The sequence below is a fragment of the Cyprinus carpio genome, chromosome A24 (genome assembly GCF_018340385.1).
Source record: "Cyprinus carpio isolate SPL01 chromosome A24, ASM1834038v1, whole genome shotgun sequence".
NCBI lineage: Eukaryota > Metazoa > Chordata > Actinopteri > Cypriniformes > Cyprinidae > Cyprinus > Cyprinus carpio.
Window position 1 is genome coordinate 24863859 of NC_056595.1, and position 16872 is coordinate 24880730.

The 16872-nt window shown below is 40.2% G+C and overlaps 1 pseudogene; it reads right to left on the reverse strand.

Annotated features, from left to right (window-relative positions):
• Nucleotides 1-781: 781 nt before the first annotated feature.
• LOC109111909 lies at nt 782-15157 on the reverse strand (annotated as a pseudogene).
• Between the last annotated feature and the right edge of the window lie 1715 nt (nt 15158-16872).

A 16872-nucleotide genomic window follows, 5' to 3' on the forward strand; every position in this document is an offset into this window, starting at 1 on the left:
AGAGCACCCTAAAGGGGGAATTCTCCCCCATTTTCCAAAATGAAATTAACGCAAACATATCTCAGATGATCTGCTACCTGCAGCATCCAAACACATGAAGAGTTAGCTCAGATGATCTGCTACCTTCATCAAACAAAAACATCACTTAGCTCATATCACATCAAACCATGCAAATTATTATTATTGTTACACTTTGTTCTCAAAATGTTAATGTTAACAACATCAGCATTGCGTGTATATAGTGTGTATTAGCGTTCTAATCTAATTGTCATACCATTCGAGTTTCACAAAAATAAATTGTTCTTTTAACCCAAAAAGCTAATTTATGTTCCTTACAACTGGTTCTCTTTAATCCCATGTAACCCCGATTAACATTTAAAACTGGAATATAATGGTGACATCGGTGGGCATGCTTGTATTTCCCACAAAAACCTACCAGTAGCACTCAAATTAGAAAACATTATTACAAGCTTACTGTTGTGAATCGGGCTAAGGTTAGGAGATAGTTTTGAAACCTTTTGGAATCCGATTGCAGATTAATCAGTTACTGCCCAGCACTGCTGATAGGTCAACTGACCTGCAAGTCCAACAAGTGAGGCAACTACTGAACACACACACACACACACACACACACACACACACACACAAACACACACACACAAACACACACACACACACACACACACACACACACACAAAGGAATGACAATAAAATCAGTGGCTCATGACACCAGAAGACAGAAGAACACAAAACACTGAAAAGTGTTGGAGAAACATGAGATGAATAAGGAAAATGATTTATTGACTGTGATCATTTGAATTGAAATAATTTTTTTTTTTTTTGATAGTAATAATAAAAAATAACTGATGTGACTCTACATTAAAAACTAAATTATTGATTTCAGTCAACACATACAGAGGATGAGAAAAGCATAGAAACATCATCACTGGACTTACACACACACTGATCTTACTGTCTATAAGAGGATTTAATACACACATTTATTCTGATTCATGTCATTTTAGTGACAGAAGTTCAGCCTTCAGTATTAATGTCATGAAGAGAAAAGAAGAGACTCTATAACATCTCACTGTTACTGATTTATCATGCAGCTCAAAGCATTATGGGTAGAATCTCTCGTCAGTCTATTCTGATTCATCAACACAGTTTCAATGATGATCGCGTAGAAACCAAAAAACCCAGGATAGAGCGGATGAGTGAATCTGGTCTGGAATGTGTGGATGAGGCTCATTGTGTCAGAGACGATGTAGAAGGACAGAGTTCCTGCACTGTGATCCACAAACACTCCTATTCTACTGCTGATGGACTTTACAGGGAGATCAGTCCATATGTTATTGTTTCCAAAACCGTATCCGGAGAGAGTGCAGAACAAACTCCAGGACTGATCATTAAATCCAAACACACACTCACCACCGATCCCTTCCTGCTGATGCTCTTATATGACACTGATATATCCACACCACCTGATACACCAGCACTCCTCTCAATCTCCCAGTAACAGCGTCCACACACACTCTCCCTACACAACACCTGAGGCCAAAAATCAAATCTGTCTGGATGATCAGGATATGGCTGGACTGTGTTAGTGTAAGTAATCAATCTGTTTCTCTCAGACAGACGGAGTCGGTTATTCACTGTGTTCAGATCCAGAGTGAGCTGACGGGAATCTGATGGATATAAAACACATCAGAATCAGGAATTATGAATCTGTTTGATATTTTCATGAAGCTGAACTCTTCATGTTCAGTGTATCATCAGTGTCTCAGTACAGATGACCAGATATCTGTGCAAATCATCATTTACATCATCAGTTATAAAACTCTTCTTTCACCTTCTACAGGAAGAACATGAACACACTCAGAGAGTTTTCTGCTTGTTGTCTTATTGACTTACATTGTAAGAAGTCGTTCCTGGTTCTGGGAACAATGTTGGTGAATGTGACTGTGGAAATCAACAGACATGAACAGTGTGATTCTCATGATCCTGCATCCATTCCTAAGACATTTTTAATATGATGTTCTACATGATATGAGATGATGATGGACTGGTTTATGAAATCAGATGAATCTCCAGGACTTTACTTCTGTCTGAGATCTTCTTGAGCTCCTCTTTGCAGAAATCCTCCAGTTTGTCTCTCAGCTGATGGACAGATTCTCTCAGAGCATTAGAAGAGACGAGAGAACTGAAGGGATCTTCATTTATGTCTGTAGATTCAGGAGGTGCTGAGAGAGACTGGAAACTCTACAGAAAACAGAAATCAAACTCATGAGCGCCACACTTCACCCAATAACCTGCAGGAACATCAGATTTGTGCAGCTCTTGTTGACTTGACTGATCATTAGTAACTAACCTCAATCCAGCACTTTCACAGCATCAGCTTCGTTTTTTTCATATTCATTATATCACATTAGAGCTACAGATTCTAGTATTTGCCCCCTACACTGTCTGTGAACTTTCTAGAAAATAGTTTGAATGGAAAAACATCTGCTAAGAACATAAATGTCCATCTAACAGCTCAAGCACATCAGTGGAGTCTCATTGTAGGGTTGAGTAGATTTGATTAAAAAGGCAGCTCAAAGTCTACAATTAATTAGACTGACCATTATTTATAACTTTAGAGCAGATAGTGACACTGAAAATACACAAACTTGACTCTGTATATTAGCAATCAGTCTTATAAAGATTTCTGACAAAAATGCAAGGAGCTACAAATAATGCAGTGTTTACTTTTGTATAAAATTGTACAATCTGAATGTGACTGAATAATGCTTCAGCGCATTGATACCAAACAGAACCCGACCGTGTCTTAAAAGCATAATTCACGCAAAAATTAACATTTCTCAGGCCATCCAACATGTTAGGCCATGTAGGTAATTTTTCTTTCTTCCGTAGAGCAGTAAAGAAGATTTTTTTAGCTGAAACTGTGGTCCTTTGTGATTCATAAAATGCAAGTTAGCGGCTTCCCATCTTTGAGAATTAAAAAAAAAAGCATATCAAGGAACACAAAATTAATACCTGTGAACTCATTCAGCACTCCAGTTCCTCCAACAGTCACTGAACTTAGAAAACAGTTAAACCGAAGACCGATAAGCCGCTGATATGTGCATGCGTGGACTGAACACTTGAATGTAGGGAAGAGATTAATTTTTTTATGGTTTCTCATTGTTCATGTAAAAAGGTGAGACTAGTTTTTTCACTTTATAAGCTCTAGACATAAGACATCCATGTTTCACATCAATATTGGGTACTTTAATATACATAATGTCACTGCGTGATTATGTAAATGAACTACTAAAGAGAACCAGTTCATTGTAATGAACTGTCTGAGAGAATTGGATTTCCATGTTGCCTGAGTGTCTAGATTACCAATAATAATGTAAAAATTCTTGTACAGACAGATCGTTATGCTTCATAAGATCTCAATATATTATCAGGAGCCATGGGTATTAATTTTGTGTTTCCTGATTTGGTTTATTTTTATTCTCACAAACGTGCAGTTGCTGACTTGCATTATATCTGTCACAATCTCTAGCTGGAGTGCCCAAGAGCTCCTTTAGAGGGCACTCCATCCCTTACCTTCACATTCTTACCCCGGACCCTGGATATTCACCTTCTCACCCAATCCCTACTCCGTTGTCACATCGCCCGTAACAGAAGACTCAACCATGCCTGGATACAGTGTCTTTTCAAGTGTTTCCAGACCAATCATAGACCCAGCAATCAGGTTAGTTTGCCTCCGTCAGGGATTGCATTCCTTTGAGGACCACATTCAAGACTTTCTGGACATTGCATATCTCTCTGATCTCCTGGATTGACTTTGTCTGTCATGGACTTAATGAACCATAGAAGTCGTTCATCATTCATGATGGTCTTCGAGGGTCGCTTTGTCAGTTTCTGGATTATGCCCTGCTGTTGTGTGGTTCCTCCTTCACTGTCGGGCTTTTGAGGAGGATTTTTTTAATAAATTTTTTTTTTTTTTTTGGGTGACGGCCTCCCCTTCAAAACAAAACACGCATCTCGAGAACTCAACCCTTCCCCTCAAAACCAAAAAGACAACTTCTGAACTCTCAACCTGTCCTGTCAAGACCAAGTAGGCAATTCCAGAACTTTCTGCTTGCCCTGTTATGGCCAAAGATGCCGTCTCTGAACTGTCTGTCTGTCCTGTTACAGCCACAGAGGCCGTTGTTAACCTCTCTGTGCTCTCTCTTCCAGTCTCGCCTGATCCGCTGTGGTGGTTTCCTGCACCATAAGCTCCACTGAAAGTGGTCCTCAGGCACCATCAGCTCCACCGTGGGGATCTTCAGTCCCATCTGCTCAGTTGTGGTGGTCCTCAACACTGTCCTCGTTCTCTTCAGCTCCACCCTTTTTAGTCTTCAGCTTCACCTCCTCTGTCCTGGTGGTCTTCGGCTCTGCCCTGTCTTCCTGCTCTGCCGGATGCGCCCTGTCTTTCTGCTCTTCAGGATTCACCCTGGCTCCCTGCTCCACTGGCTCTGCCTCAGTCTCCAGATCCTCCAATTCCATAGGGACCTGGCCCTCCATCCCTCCCCCCCCTGTTCCGCTCCGCCTCACTCCTGGAGTTGTATGACACTTTGGGGAGCATCTGAAAGCTGCTCATTAAGGGGGCAGCAGCTGGTTTGCCCATGAGCTCCTCTAGAGGGCACTTCATCCCTTACCTTCACCTTCTCACCCCCAGAGTCCATTACCCAGAAACCCCAGCCTAGGAACTGATTACAACACACCTGTTTCCCATTAGGAGGACTACTTAAGTTGTACTCTCACACTCACACATTGCTGAGTCTTGTTTTGCTGTTAAGAGACATTTCTAAACATTTCCTTGTTTCCTTGCCTTTGTGTTTTTGTCTTTGGATTGTTCCCTGGTTTGTGATTGTTTGCTGCTTGTTCTGACCAATGCCTGTTATTTGGATTACTCTTTTGTTTTTTTGACCTGGGACATAGTTGTTTGCTGTTGTTTGACCCTGCCTGTTTCAACTACGCTCTTTATTTAAAGCTTGCACTTGGATCCCTTACTCCGTTGTCATGCCGCCCAATCACTAAGGAACACAGTTTCAGTAAAAAACAAATTATTTGCGACACCTTGAATTTGTGTCTGAAATCCTTGTTGGACTGATTGCTAATATACAGCTTTAAAGATATATACTTTGAAGATCACCTGATTCATTTTTTTTAAAAAGTTGAAAAGTTAGTGAGGTTTTGAACTGTTGGTGGCACTAGTGATGTTTGACAGCTTAATATATCTTCCAGAAGAGAGAGTTGATAGAAATGAGAAAGAGAGGTGAAAGCCATTTGTAAGCAGCGTCTCTTTCAAAAGAAGTTGATTATATAATAAGACACTCATGAAATGTTTCTCTGTGAGTCTCTGTCACAGCTCAAGTCCACTCTGACCCTGTTCTTCTAGATCTGTGTTACCTGCAGGAACTGGATGTGATCCTGTGTGTGTGAAAGCTGCTCCAGCTCAGCGTCTCTCCTCCTCAGATCATTGATCTCCTGCTCCATTTGCTTCATTCGTCCTTCAGCTCGACTCACTGCAGTCTTTTCCTGATCTCTGATATCAGGAATCAGGAGTCGTACCCAGCTCAGAGCAGCGTCTACTCAGTGGAGCGGATGAGCTCAGTAAAGATCCTCTCACTGTCCTCCACTGCTGTCTGTGCAGAGCGCTGTTAGGACACATAGTGATTCAGCTTCAGTGAGTCTGAACTGAGACAGAGACAAACTTCTCTTCTTCTCCAGACTCACCTTATGAGACTCCACAGTCTCTCTCAGCTGCTGAAGATCTTTCTCTTTCTGCTGGGACGTCTTCTGCATCTTCTTCAGCTGCTTCTGCAGGACAGATGGATGACAGTAAATATTACAGAAAAAACTATACTGGCTCTAAATCATCATGTGAATAGATGAATCCAGTAAAAGTGGAACTGATAACCCAAAGTCCAGAAAGGATGATTTGATTGTTTACCACCATTGTACATGAATGGAAAATGAAGATGAAAGCTTGTTTCACACTACAAGTCTAAGCACAGGTTTTAAATACCTGTTTCTCTGTCCTCTGGGCTGCGGCTGATACAGTGTTGTGTTTTTTATGCTCATATTTTGTACACAGCTCACAAATGCATTGCTGGTCAGTAATACAGAACATTTCCAGATGTTTCTCATGTTTCTGGCAGATCATCTCCTGCAGTCGTCCAGTGGCATCAGTCACTTTGTGTGGTTTACGTGAATGAAATTCCTCATGATGGTCAAAATGAGTTTGACAGTAAGATTCCTCACACATCAGACATGACTTGACGGCTTTGTATTTTCTTCCAGTACAGACGTCACACTGCACATCTCCAGCTCCAGCGTAACAGTCAGCAGGACGTTTCCTCTTCTTCAGTTTCTCCACCAGTACAGCCAGCACAGTGTTTCTAGCTAAAGCAGGTCTTGGACTGAAGGTCTGTCTGCACATAGGGCAGCTGTAGACGCTCATCTGATCCTCCTGATCCCAGCGGTCTGTAATACAGTTCTCACAGTAACTGTGTCCACACTGGATGGTAAACTGGATCTTTCACGAGATCCTGACACACTGTACAGGAGAGCTCATCCAGAGAAATTCTAGCTTCTTCTTCCATTTTACTGCAAGAAGTACAGAGACACAACAGCTCAACTACAATTTCACTTTCTTTTTTTTCCCTTAAGTCATGTGTTTTCCTTGTTACCCAACTTTTTTTTTTGGAAGTTTAAAATATGTCTAAAGGAAATACCCCAACTCCCCCATCAATAAAAAAAAAAAATCTTCCCCATGAGAGCACCCTAAAGGGGGAATTCTCTCCCATTTTTCCAAAATGAAATTCAGGCCAACATGTCTGCCACTTTTACTTCTGACTGAGGGAAAAAAAAATTACATTATATATATTATTATTGTTATACTTTGTTCTCAAATTGTTCATGTTAAATAACATCAGTATTGCGTGACAATGTGTATATAGTGTGTATTAGCGTTACTTGTAGAATTCTAATCTAATTGTCATACCATTTGAATTTCATATAAATAAATTGTTTCTTTTAACCCCAAAAACCTTATGGGTTATGTATATTTATGTTCCTTACAACTGGTTCTCTTTGATCTTGTGTAATCCCGTGTATCTGGGATGCACATTTAAAACTGGAATATAATGGTGGCATGCTTGTATTTCCCACAAAAACCTACCAGTAGCACTCAAATTAGAAACTATTATTACAAGCTTACCGTTGTGAATCGGGCTAAGGTTAGGAGATAGTTTTGAAACCTTGGCTGGTTATGTAATTGCTCAAAATTTGATTTTGGATCATTTTAACCAAAGAAAAGTTATGGACTGCAGCTTTAAAGGTGCCATGTGTAAAAATTGAGGTAAAAATATCCAAAAAATTACCTACACGCATCAAAAGAATGAGAAGAAATAATGGCGATGATGTCATTAAAAAAATGTCAAAGTTATGTGCTGCAGAGATATCAACCTTAATTAGCATTAGCATTACTAGCCACGGCCCGACAGGTGTCGTAATACCAGTTTCGGCCATGGGAGGCGGTATGCGGGCAACATAACCACCAGCCAACCTGCAATACACGAATAACTCGCACGGCTTGTGGGCGTACTGGAACCTGATGTCAATCGTGTGGAAAGTACAGCCCACCACTTCATTTCAGTTTCAGGGAAGAGAGCGGAAGGATGGCTGAAGCCCTTGGCAAGAGAAACCTACCACCACCACCCCCCGCTACAGGGAAATAACCGCGCTCGGAATCACAAATCAAATCCGATAAGAAAAAGGAGCCGAAACAGAGTAAACATCGGCACTGCTTTCCATCGCTGGAGACAACTGATGGACTTGAAAGAAATGAGGTTCGACTCCGAACTTGCAACATTTCTTTTGGATTGGTAAGTAAGATGCTGTTAGTATTTCGCTAGAAGTTTGTTTTATATGTTTGCGTATTTTTTTCGGGAAGTTATAACATAGAAATGTATCGAAGGCTGTTCGATAAACGTGCTAATGTTAGCGATGGCTAACCGTAGCTGCGTTTGATAATTAGCTAGCTATAACTTACCCACAGATCCGATCCGGTTTTCACCTGTTATCTACCAAAGCCCGTCTCTAAGAAGCTTGAAATGTCTTCGATGATAATGAACCCGAGAGAGAGAGAGAGAGAGAGAGAGAGCGCCCCCGGCCGCGCGCGCACTCACTCACTATATTTCAGAGCGGTCAAGTTTTTTGAAAGCGTGTGAAAAGAGTCAATTGCGTGTTGTCTCACGGTGAATGCTTGAGAGTTGGCAGCTCTGGTTACGTTGGTTGGCGCTAGCTTGGTCAACATCAGCTGTCTGATGTTGACAGAATGCTGTCTGTCAAAATTAATTTAATTCAATAATGTGTATATACAACTCAAAAATGTAATATGAACAAAACGAATATGAACATATTCACTGGTAAAGGTGAAGGGGAGTAGCTTGAAGATGTCATGTTTCAAAATCACTTGACATCACCCAACGTTCCTCTGGAGGCAAAACGTCCTTTAGGCTTCGGCTATGGCTCTAGGGTTGTTGTGAAGGTAGGGGCGGAGCATAGAGACTATGCCGTTTCTCGTTTGTTACTCTAGAGTAGACCAATTCACTTTATTGAGGCATACTGCCCCCATCTGGTATGGAATGTGGAGTATGACTTGATTTTTTTTGCCAGACATTACACATGGCTCCTTTAAAATAAACTGTCCCCAAAAGTAACTATGAGCATTTTAAAATGTAATATACTTGTAGTACTTAATTTTGAGAATCCAATTGCAGATTGACCTGCCAGTCCAACAAGTGAGGCAACTACTGAACACACACACACACACACACAAAGGAATGACAATAAAATCAGTGGCTCATGACACCAGAAGACAGAAGAACACAAAAACACTGAAAAGTTTTTGGAGAAACATGAGATGAATAAGGAAAATGATTTATTGACTGTGATCATTTGAACTGAAAGAAAAAAAACTGATTTTTTTTTTTTTTTTTAATAATAAAAATAAAAAAATATAAAATAAAAATGACTCTACATTTAAAAACTAAATGACTGATTTTCAGTCAACACATACGAGGATGAGAAAAGCACAGAAACATCACCACTGGACTTACACACACAACTGATCTTACTGTCTATAAGAGGATTTAAATACACACATTTATTTCTGATTCCATGTCATTTTAGTGACAGAAGTTCAGCTGCACAGTATTAATGTCAATGAAGAGAAAAGAAGAGACTCTATAACATCTCAGTGGTCTCTGATGGATACATTTATAGAAAAGATGGATGAGTTATTAAGTAAGGTAAATGAAAATAAAACTTTTTTAGTATGTGGAGATTTCAACATTGATTTATTAAAGGTTACCAAGCAGAAGTCATCCGCGGACTTTCTTGAGATAATGTAGGGGAAGAGGGTTATATCCGTTGATTGATAAACCCCAGTAGAATTACAGAGCAATCCAGTAACCTTAATCGATAATATCTTATTAAACTGCTTTAAAGAAAACATAAAATGTGGATTAGTTATAAATGATGTAAGTGATCACTTGCCAATTTTTGTTACTTTTTTTCTGGCAATTAAAAAGAAGTAAAGAGGAGATAGGGTTGTAGACTGGTAAGAGTAAGAAACGATATGTGCTATAAAGAGGTTTCGGAATGATATCCTAAATGAAGAATGGGAAGGGGTGTATGTGGAGGATGTTGATGCTGCCTACAATGCTTTTTTGAAAAAGGTATATACACAGATTATGATAAAACATTGTCCAATAGTGGTACACAAACAAAAGTAAATGAAAATAGAAAGCCATGGGTATCAAAAGGATTGATGAAGGCATGCAAAAAAAGAAAAAAACAAACTTTATAGAAATTTTTATAAAATATAGAACAAATACTGCTGAAATGAAATATAAGGTGTATCAAAATAAGCTAGTATTAATTATGAGACAGGCTAAGAAGGGATTATTATAATAAACTGTTGGATGATAATAAAAATAGTTTAAAAGGTACATGGAACATTTTGAATAAAGTAATGGGTAACAAAACAGCACATACAGCCCTGCCTGATCATTTATTTATAATAATAAGACACCTGCATGATTTGAATGAGGTTGGCTAATGAATTTAATTCTTTTTTTGTAAATATGGGGCCAAATTCTGGCAGATAGTATCAAGATACAGGACCATGTCATTACAAAGAGGGGGGAGAGGGAGAGATAGCAGAGTAATGCAGTCAATGTTTTTAGGGGTTGTTTCTAGTGAATCAGAATTGGAAATAGAGGGGAGATTCTTTTTGTTTTCTAAGTCAAAGAGTTTTTGACTTCCATTGACTGTGATGGAATAGATATGATTATATTAAAAAGACAATTTGACTGTTGTCAAACACCCTTTGTTATATTGTAATCTTTCCTTTGGAAGTGGTATTTTTCCAGATAGAATGAAGAGGGGCAAAAGTTATTCCACTATTGGTAAAGCAGGAAATAAGCAAAGCTTCGATAAGACTATAGAACGGTTTTTTTCATTACTTTCACCAATTTTCAAAGGTACTGGAAAAACTTTTTGTTTATAAGTTGGAAAAGTTTGTTTTAGAAAAGCATGACCTGCTGAGTGAAAGACAAGTATGTGCTTTAGGCAAAAAAAAGGCCACAGCGACTGCCTTAATGAATATTGTTGAAGAAGAAAAAATAACAACAGCAACAGATTCTCAGTAGGAGTGTTTATGATTTGAAAAAGGGCATTTGATACTTTGAATCATGATATTTACTTTCTAAATAAGTTGGTATGGAATGAGAGGAATGGCCCTATTAATTGGTTGAGAAGTTATATGCATAAACAGGAAAACAATATGTACAGTTAACTGATGTCAAATCTGAACTTATGGAAATTAAAAGGGGGATACCACAGGGTTCTATTTTGGGACCTAAAAACTTTTCTTTTATATATTAACGATATTTGTGATGTTTCCAACTTATTACAGTTTGTTTTATTGCAGATGATACTAATTTCTTCAGTTCTGGAAAAATATTAAAGAAATTAGTAGAATCTATTGAATATGAAATGACAAAACTGCAGAAAGAAATGGTTTGATGTAAATAAGTGTCATTGAATTTAAAAAAGAACAAAATTTTATGGTCTTTGGAAATAGGAAATAAATGAATCTGTTGCCTTATCCATAGATGGAGTTTGATATTGATAGAGGACGTTTGAGTTCGTTTTCTTGGGTGTAATTATGGATGATAAAGTTATCATGGGAAACCTCCACATAGCACACATTAAAAGAAAAATCTGCCAAAAACATTTTGTTTTTAAACAATGTGAAGGAGGTATTAAAATAAGGAAAACAATGGAAAAATACTTTTATAGTTCACTCATCGTACCGAAGCCCATTTTTATTTATTGCATATGAGATCAGATATCAGATAAATTATAACCTTTATTATTCTACAGAAGAGAGCCATAAGAAGATTATTCATAAAGTTAACTATCGGAGGAACATACAAGTAAAATTTGCGAAATCCAGAATATTAAAGTTAGAAGATTTGGTTAGTTTCAAACACTAATAATTTTGTTTAAAAGCAAGACATAAAATTTTACCAGAGAAAATACCAACACCTTTATCAGTCTTTAGAAAAAGAGATTTTAAGTAGTGAGGAGAGGTATAATTTTAAACATCAATTTGCACGTACAACAATAAAACAAATGTGCCCTTCAGTTATCGGATGGGAGTAGAAATTGTGGAACTCCTTTGCATGATAAATCTTAAAATTTTGTAGTACATAGTTGGTCACGTTTAAGTATAAGTATAAAACAGAGTATATTCAGTCAAGGGATTAAAATGGTGAGGTCTATGTTGTTTTTGGTTTTTGCTTTTGTTTTTTGCCTGCGTATTTTGTTTTGTCTATATATATATTGGGTCTAGTAATATTGGTCAGTATGTTATGTATTGGATTACTTGTTTTGTTTTGTTGTTTGGGGCTTGCCTGATTTATTATACTGCCAATGTTTTGATACACTGATGATACTTTTATTATCTCAGTGTCTCAGTAACAGATGACCAAGATATCCTGTGCCTATCATCATTTACATCAATCAACATTATAAACCAAAAACTAACTCTTTCTCTAACCTAGTCTTTCTCTCGTTCTTTTCCCCCCCCTCCTCCCTTCTACAGGACAATTAGACGACCATGATAACAACACTAAAACTCAGGTTTTTTTTTTTTTTTTTTTTTTTTATTCCTTTTTTGTTTTTTTCCTGCGTTGTGTTTTTTTTTCCTTTTCCCCCCCTTCCCCCCCCTCCCCCCCTCCCCTCCCCCCCCTTACTTACACTGACTTACAAATTGGTAGGAAGTCCGTTCCTGGTTCTGGGAACAATGTTGGTGAAGTGTGACTTACTGGGCTGGAAATTAAACAGACATGAAGCAGTGTGATTCTCATTGACCTGCAATCCAATTTTCCGTAAGACATTTCTAATGTTTGAAACCCTACAGAGCACAAACCAGATTCCATACTGTAAGTGTCAATTTTTCAAAATTGAAATTTATACACTCATCTGAAAGCTGAAAATTAAATAATCTTTCCATTGATGTATGGTTTTTGTTAGGAGGAACAATATTTGGCTGAGATACAATTTATTAGTGAAAATCCTTGAATCTGAGGGTGCAAAAAATCTATCTAAATAGTTGAGAAAATCACCTTTAAGAGTTTTCCCCAATGAAGTTCTTAGCAATGCAATATTACTAATCAAAAATTTAAGTTTTAATTATATTTATGGTAGGAAATTTACAATATCTTCATTGGAACATGTATCTTTACTTAAATATCCTAATGATTTTTTTGTCATACAAAGAGAAATGTCGATAATTTTGACCCTACAACTGTATTTTTGGGGTATTTGCTTACAAACTATACCCCAGGCGACCTTAAGACTTGCTTTTGTGTGCTGCAGGGTCCACATACGATTGTTTTCCATGATATGAGAATGATGATGGACTGGTTATCTGAGATCAGATGAATCTGCAGGACTTTAACCTCTGTCTGAGATGTTCTTTTCCTTGGTCTGCTCTTTGCAGAAATCCCTCCAGTTTGTCTCTCAGCTGATGGACAGCATTCTCTCAGAGGCCATCTGAAGAGAACAAGAGAACTGAAGTGGATCTTTTCCAATTTTTACGTCCTGTAGATTCAGAAGGGGTGCTGTGAGAAAGACTGGAAAATTCTACAGAAAACAGAAACATCAAAAACTCATTCATCGTGCCACATGGGGACAAAAACCGCTTATAAAGTGAATTAATCAAGAGAAAGAAAAGTTTCTGACATGAGGAGCATCCTTGAAGTGATGGACAGGGTACTAATATTTAATATTTCCAAGTAAATCTGCTCCCAATCATTCATTCCAACGAACCCTAAACATCTATTTGGGGTTTGTTTAAGTAGGTGACCGTAAGAAAGCGCTGTTTCCTCCTTTTTCCCAGCCTCAAGAGCTCGCTTCATTTCATGAATACTACACATCACAGCCGTTTTATTAGCACTCTGGGTATTCATATTTAAAACATTTAAGGCTAAACGTTTTTCAAACTGTAATGGAGTTTCACACTGATTTTCAACGCCTGAATGTAATAATCCGAGAAGGAAAAAAAATAGGTAAAAAGGTTTGAAACAGTATTGGGAGTTTTTTTGAACTGTTGGTGGTGCTAATGGTGTTTTTTGGCAGGCTGAATATATCTCTGCTAGAAGAAAGAACTCAGATAAGAAATGATTCCTAAGAATATTTTCCAGAGGCTGAAGAGGCCATTTTGTAAGCACAAGGCAATCTCTTTCACACCATGATCAGATAAGAGTCTGACTGATGATTATATAAGACAGCTCATGAAATGTTTCTCTCGTTTGAGTCTCTGTCACAAGCAGGATCTGCTCAAGTCCCACTATGAGTCCCCTGTATATTTGTAGATCTGTGTTAACCTGCAGCAGGAACTGTGATGGTAGCCGTGTGTTGTAAAAGCTGCTTCCAGACTCCACAGCGGTCTTCTCCTCCTCAGATTCATTTGATCTCCCCTGCTCTTCAGTCACTCCGTTCGGTTCCGTTCAGCTCGACTCACTGCAGTCCTTTTTCCTGGATCTCTGATCAGTCTGTATCAGCTCAGAGATCCTCTCACTGTCCTCGCCACCTGCTGTTCCCTGTGCAGAGCGCTTGTTAGGACCCGCAGTGATTCAGCGTTCAGTGCGTCCCTGAACTGAGAACGGAGACAACCTTTCTCTTCGTCTCCTTCCATGACTCACCTTATGAGACTCCAGCAAGTCTCTCTCGAGCTGCTGGAGATCTTTCTTTCTCGTCTCCTCCTCTGCTTGGATTTCCTCTGCTGGAGCGTCTCTTCCTGCGTCTCCTTCAGCTGGCTTCCGCGTCTGCAGGACAAGATGGATGACAGTAAATATTTACCAGCAAAGCTAACTACTTCTGGCAACTAAATCATCAATGTGAAACACAGATGAATCACCAAGTAAAAAGTGGGAACTAATTTGCATTAGTTTTTATTTTTATAATGGAAGTAATCCAGGCTTTCCTCAACTTTTTGTAGCCCGGCTGTGCGTTGCCTTATCTTTATATTTTACCTAACAATAACCCCCAAAGAAGAGTTATTCAGTCAATAAATTCTGGACTGTTCTGTGTCGTGTTTTTGCCCCTGTTTCTGTTTCCTGTTTTTCCTTATTTGTTCATGTTCTTGTCCTCGTTTAGTTTATGATTCCATGACACCTGTGTTTAGTAAAATCCCTTTGTATTTAGTTCTTCTGTTTTGTTTAGTCTTCCTTTGTCAGTTCTACTCATTGGATGTTGTGAAAATTCCCGTCATTCCAATGACTTAAAGACTGTTTATTTACTCCCAGTCTTCTCGTTTTGCGCTCCTGCCAACACCGATCATGACAGAATACAGTTACCTCCGTGTGGTCCCTCCATTTTTTTTTTCTTTCAGTCTTTTTGCTTCTGTAGTGTTTCCCGGTTGTGTCTATGGATCCCTTCTTTTCCCCCGAATTCCTCCTACTCCTGCTGGAACAGGGTGAGTGCTTGCCTCGAGGACCAACCAGGACTCTTTCTGGCCTTGCCGAACTGTACCATCTACCCGGACGACACATGCTCTGCGTGTTTCTATGACTCTAGCCCTGAACACTGTGGTGCAGAGCACCGGGGGGGTCGTCTGAACTGGTTCCCGTGGATGGACTCGGCGCGAATGGAAATCGCGGTGTGTGGAGTCATCAGCCCGAGACCGCAATGCTGACCGAGAGCCAGAGCCTGCCACCGATCAATAATGCCATCGCTAGAGAGAGCGTACAGAAACTGAGGAACACCACGGAGCCGGAGGCTGTGACATCAGTCCAGGTGCGAGAGCCGGCTACAGAGCCCGCCATGAGGGAGAAAGCCATGGATGGTGTGAGCGCGGAGAGGAGCTCCTGCCCCTGCACTTCAGCTGAGGGTGAGCTGAGAATGGCACGGCGAAAGTGCCAAAATTAAGAGGTAGAGGGCTCCAGTCCCCAAATCCAGTCCAGAGCTCCATCCAGTGCCCACTTCTAGAAGGCGCCCTTCCAGTGCCCGCTCCTTCAGAGCATCCATCCTGTGCCCTTGTGTCCAGCCTAGGGGAGGGCTCCCATCTAAGCCAGAGTTTAACCATGGAATGGAAGGATCAGAAATGCCCAACCCTCCTACACGCCTCTCCGCCTGCCTCCTCCTGCTCCACTATCATCTGGAAGGCCCCTCATCTTACCCCTCAGCCCAACATGTAAGGTCGGTGCGAAGCTCCATGGGAACTGTCCATCCTCCAGCGTCACCATGGCTGGAGGTTTCCCTTGACTCTTGCCTCCAGCCTCTAAGCCCTGTACTCCGTCTTCCACTGCGGTCCTGCTGGATCCACATCCTTCGCGTCGGTTTGGCCGGTGCCATCTGCTCCGCCTAGGACCTCCAGATTCTCCCCGTCGCCTTTGCTCATCAGCTCTCCATCCTTGCCTTGGGCACCTCCACCACCCTGCCTCTGCCGCAATTGGTTTTGGCCCGCCAGGAGTCGGCGGCCCATTTCCTCCTCCATGGCTCCTCCCTCCGTCGGCTTCACTGTGGGTCGACATTATGGCTGTGGCCTGGGTCCAGCTGGGCTCCTCCTGCTCCAAGCCCCTCCTGTCTCCACTCTGGACTCTGTCTGCTGGCCCCCTCCCAGGTGTCCGAGCTCCTCTGGAACCTCCCACTTAGTCCCCCCCCCCCCTGTTGTTCTACAGTGCGAGGACGCACCTTCTCCGGGTGGGAGGCGATATGTTTGGGGATGGGCTCTGACGTGTTCTGTGTTCATGTTAAATTTTTGCCCCTGTTTCGTGTTCCCTGTTTTTCCTTATTTTGGTCCATGTTTCCTGTCCTCGTTTATGTTTTCTGATTCCTGACACCTGTGGCTTAGTAAATATCTCCTTGTATTTAGTTTCCTGTTTGTTCAGTCTTTCTTTTGTTTGGTTCTGGCTTGTTGGATGGTTGTGAAATTCCCGGCATACCAAGGATGCAAGACCTGTTTATTTATCCCTGTTCTCCTTGTTCCGTTGCTTTTCCCAACACAGATTGTGAAATTTGCGTTACTTATGTTTTTGAAAGGAGAAGCTCAGCTATTTTCGTAGTAAATTTTAAAAGTAATGTGTTTACATTTACTATGTTTACTTGAGAACAAGTAATTTGAATACTTGTTCACATTACTGTAATGGCGTTTACCCCCCGCCACTGACCTATAAGCACATATTGAAATGGCGTCACATATGAAAATTTCTTAGGCAATATTTCCATTAGAGTTCATGATTTTAAATACC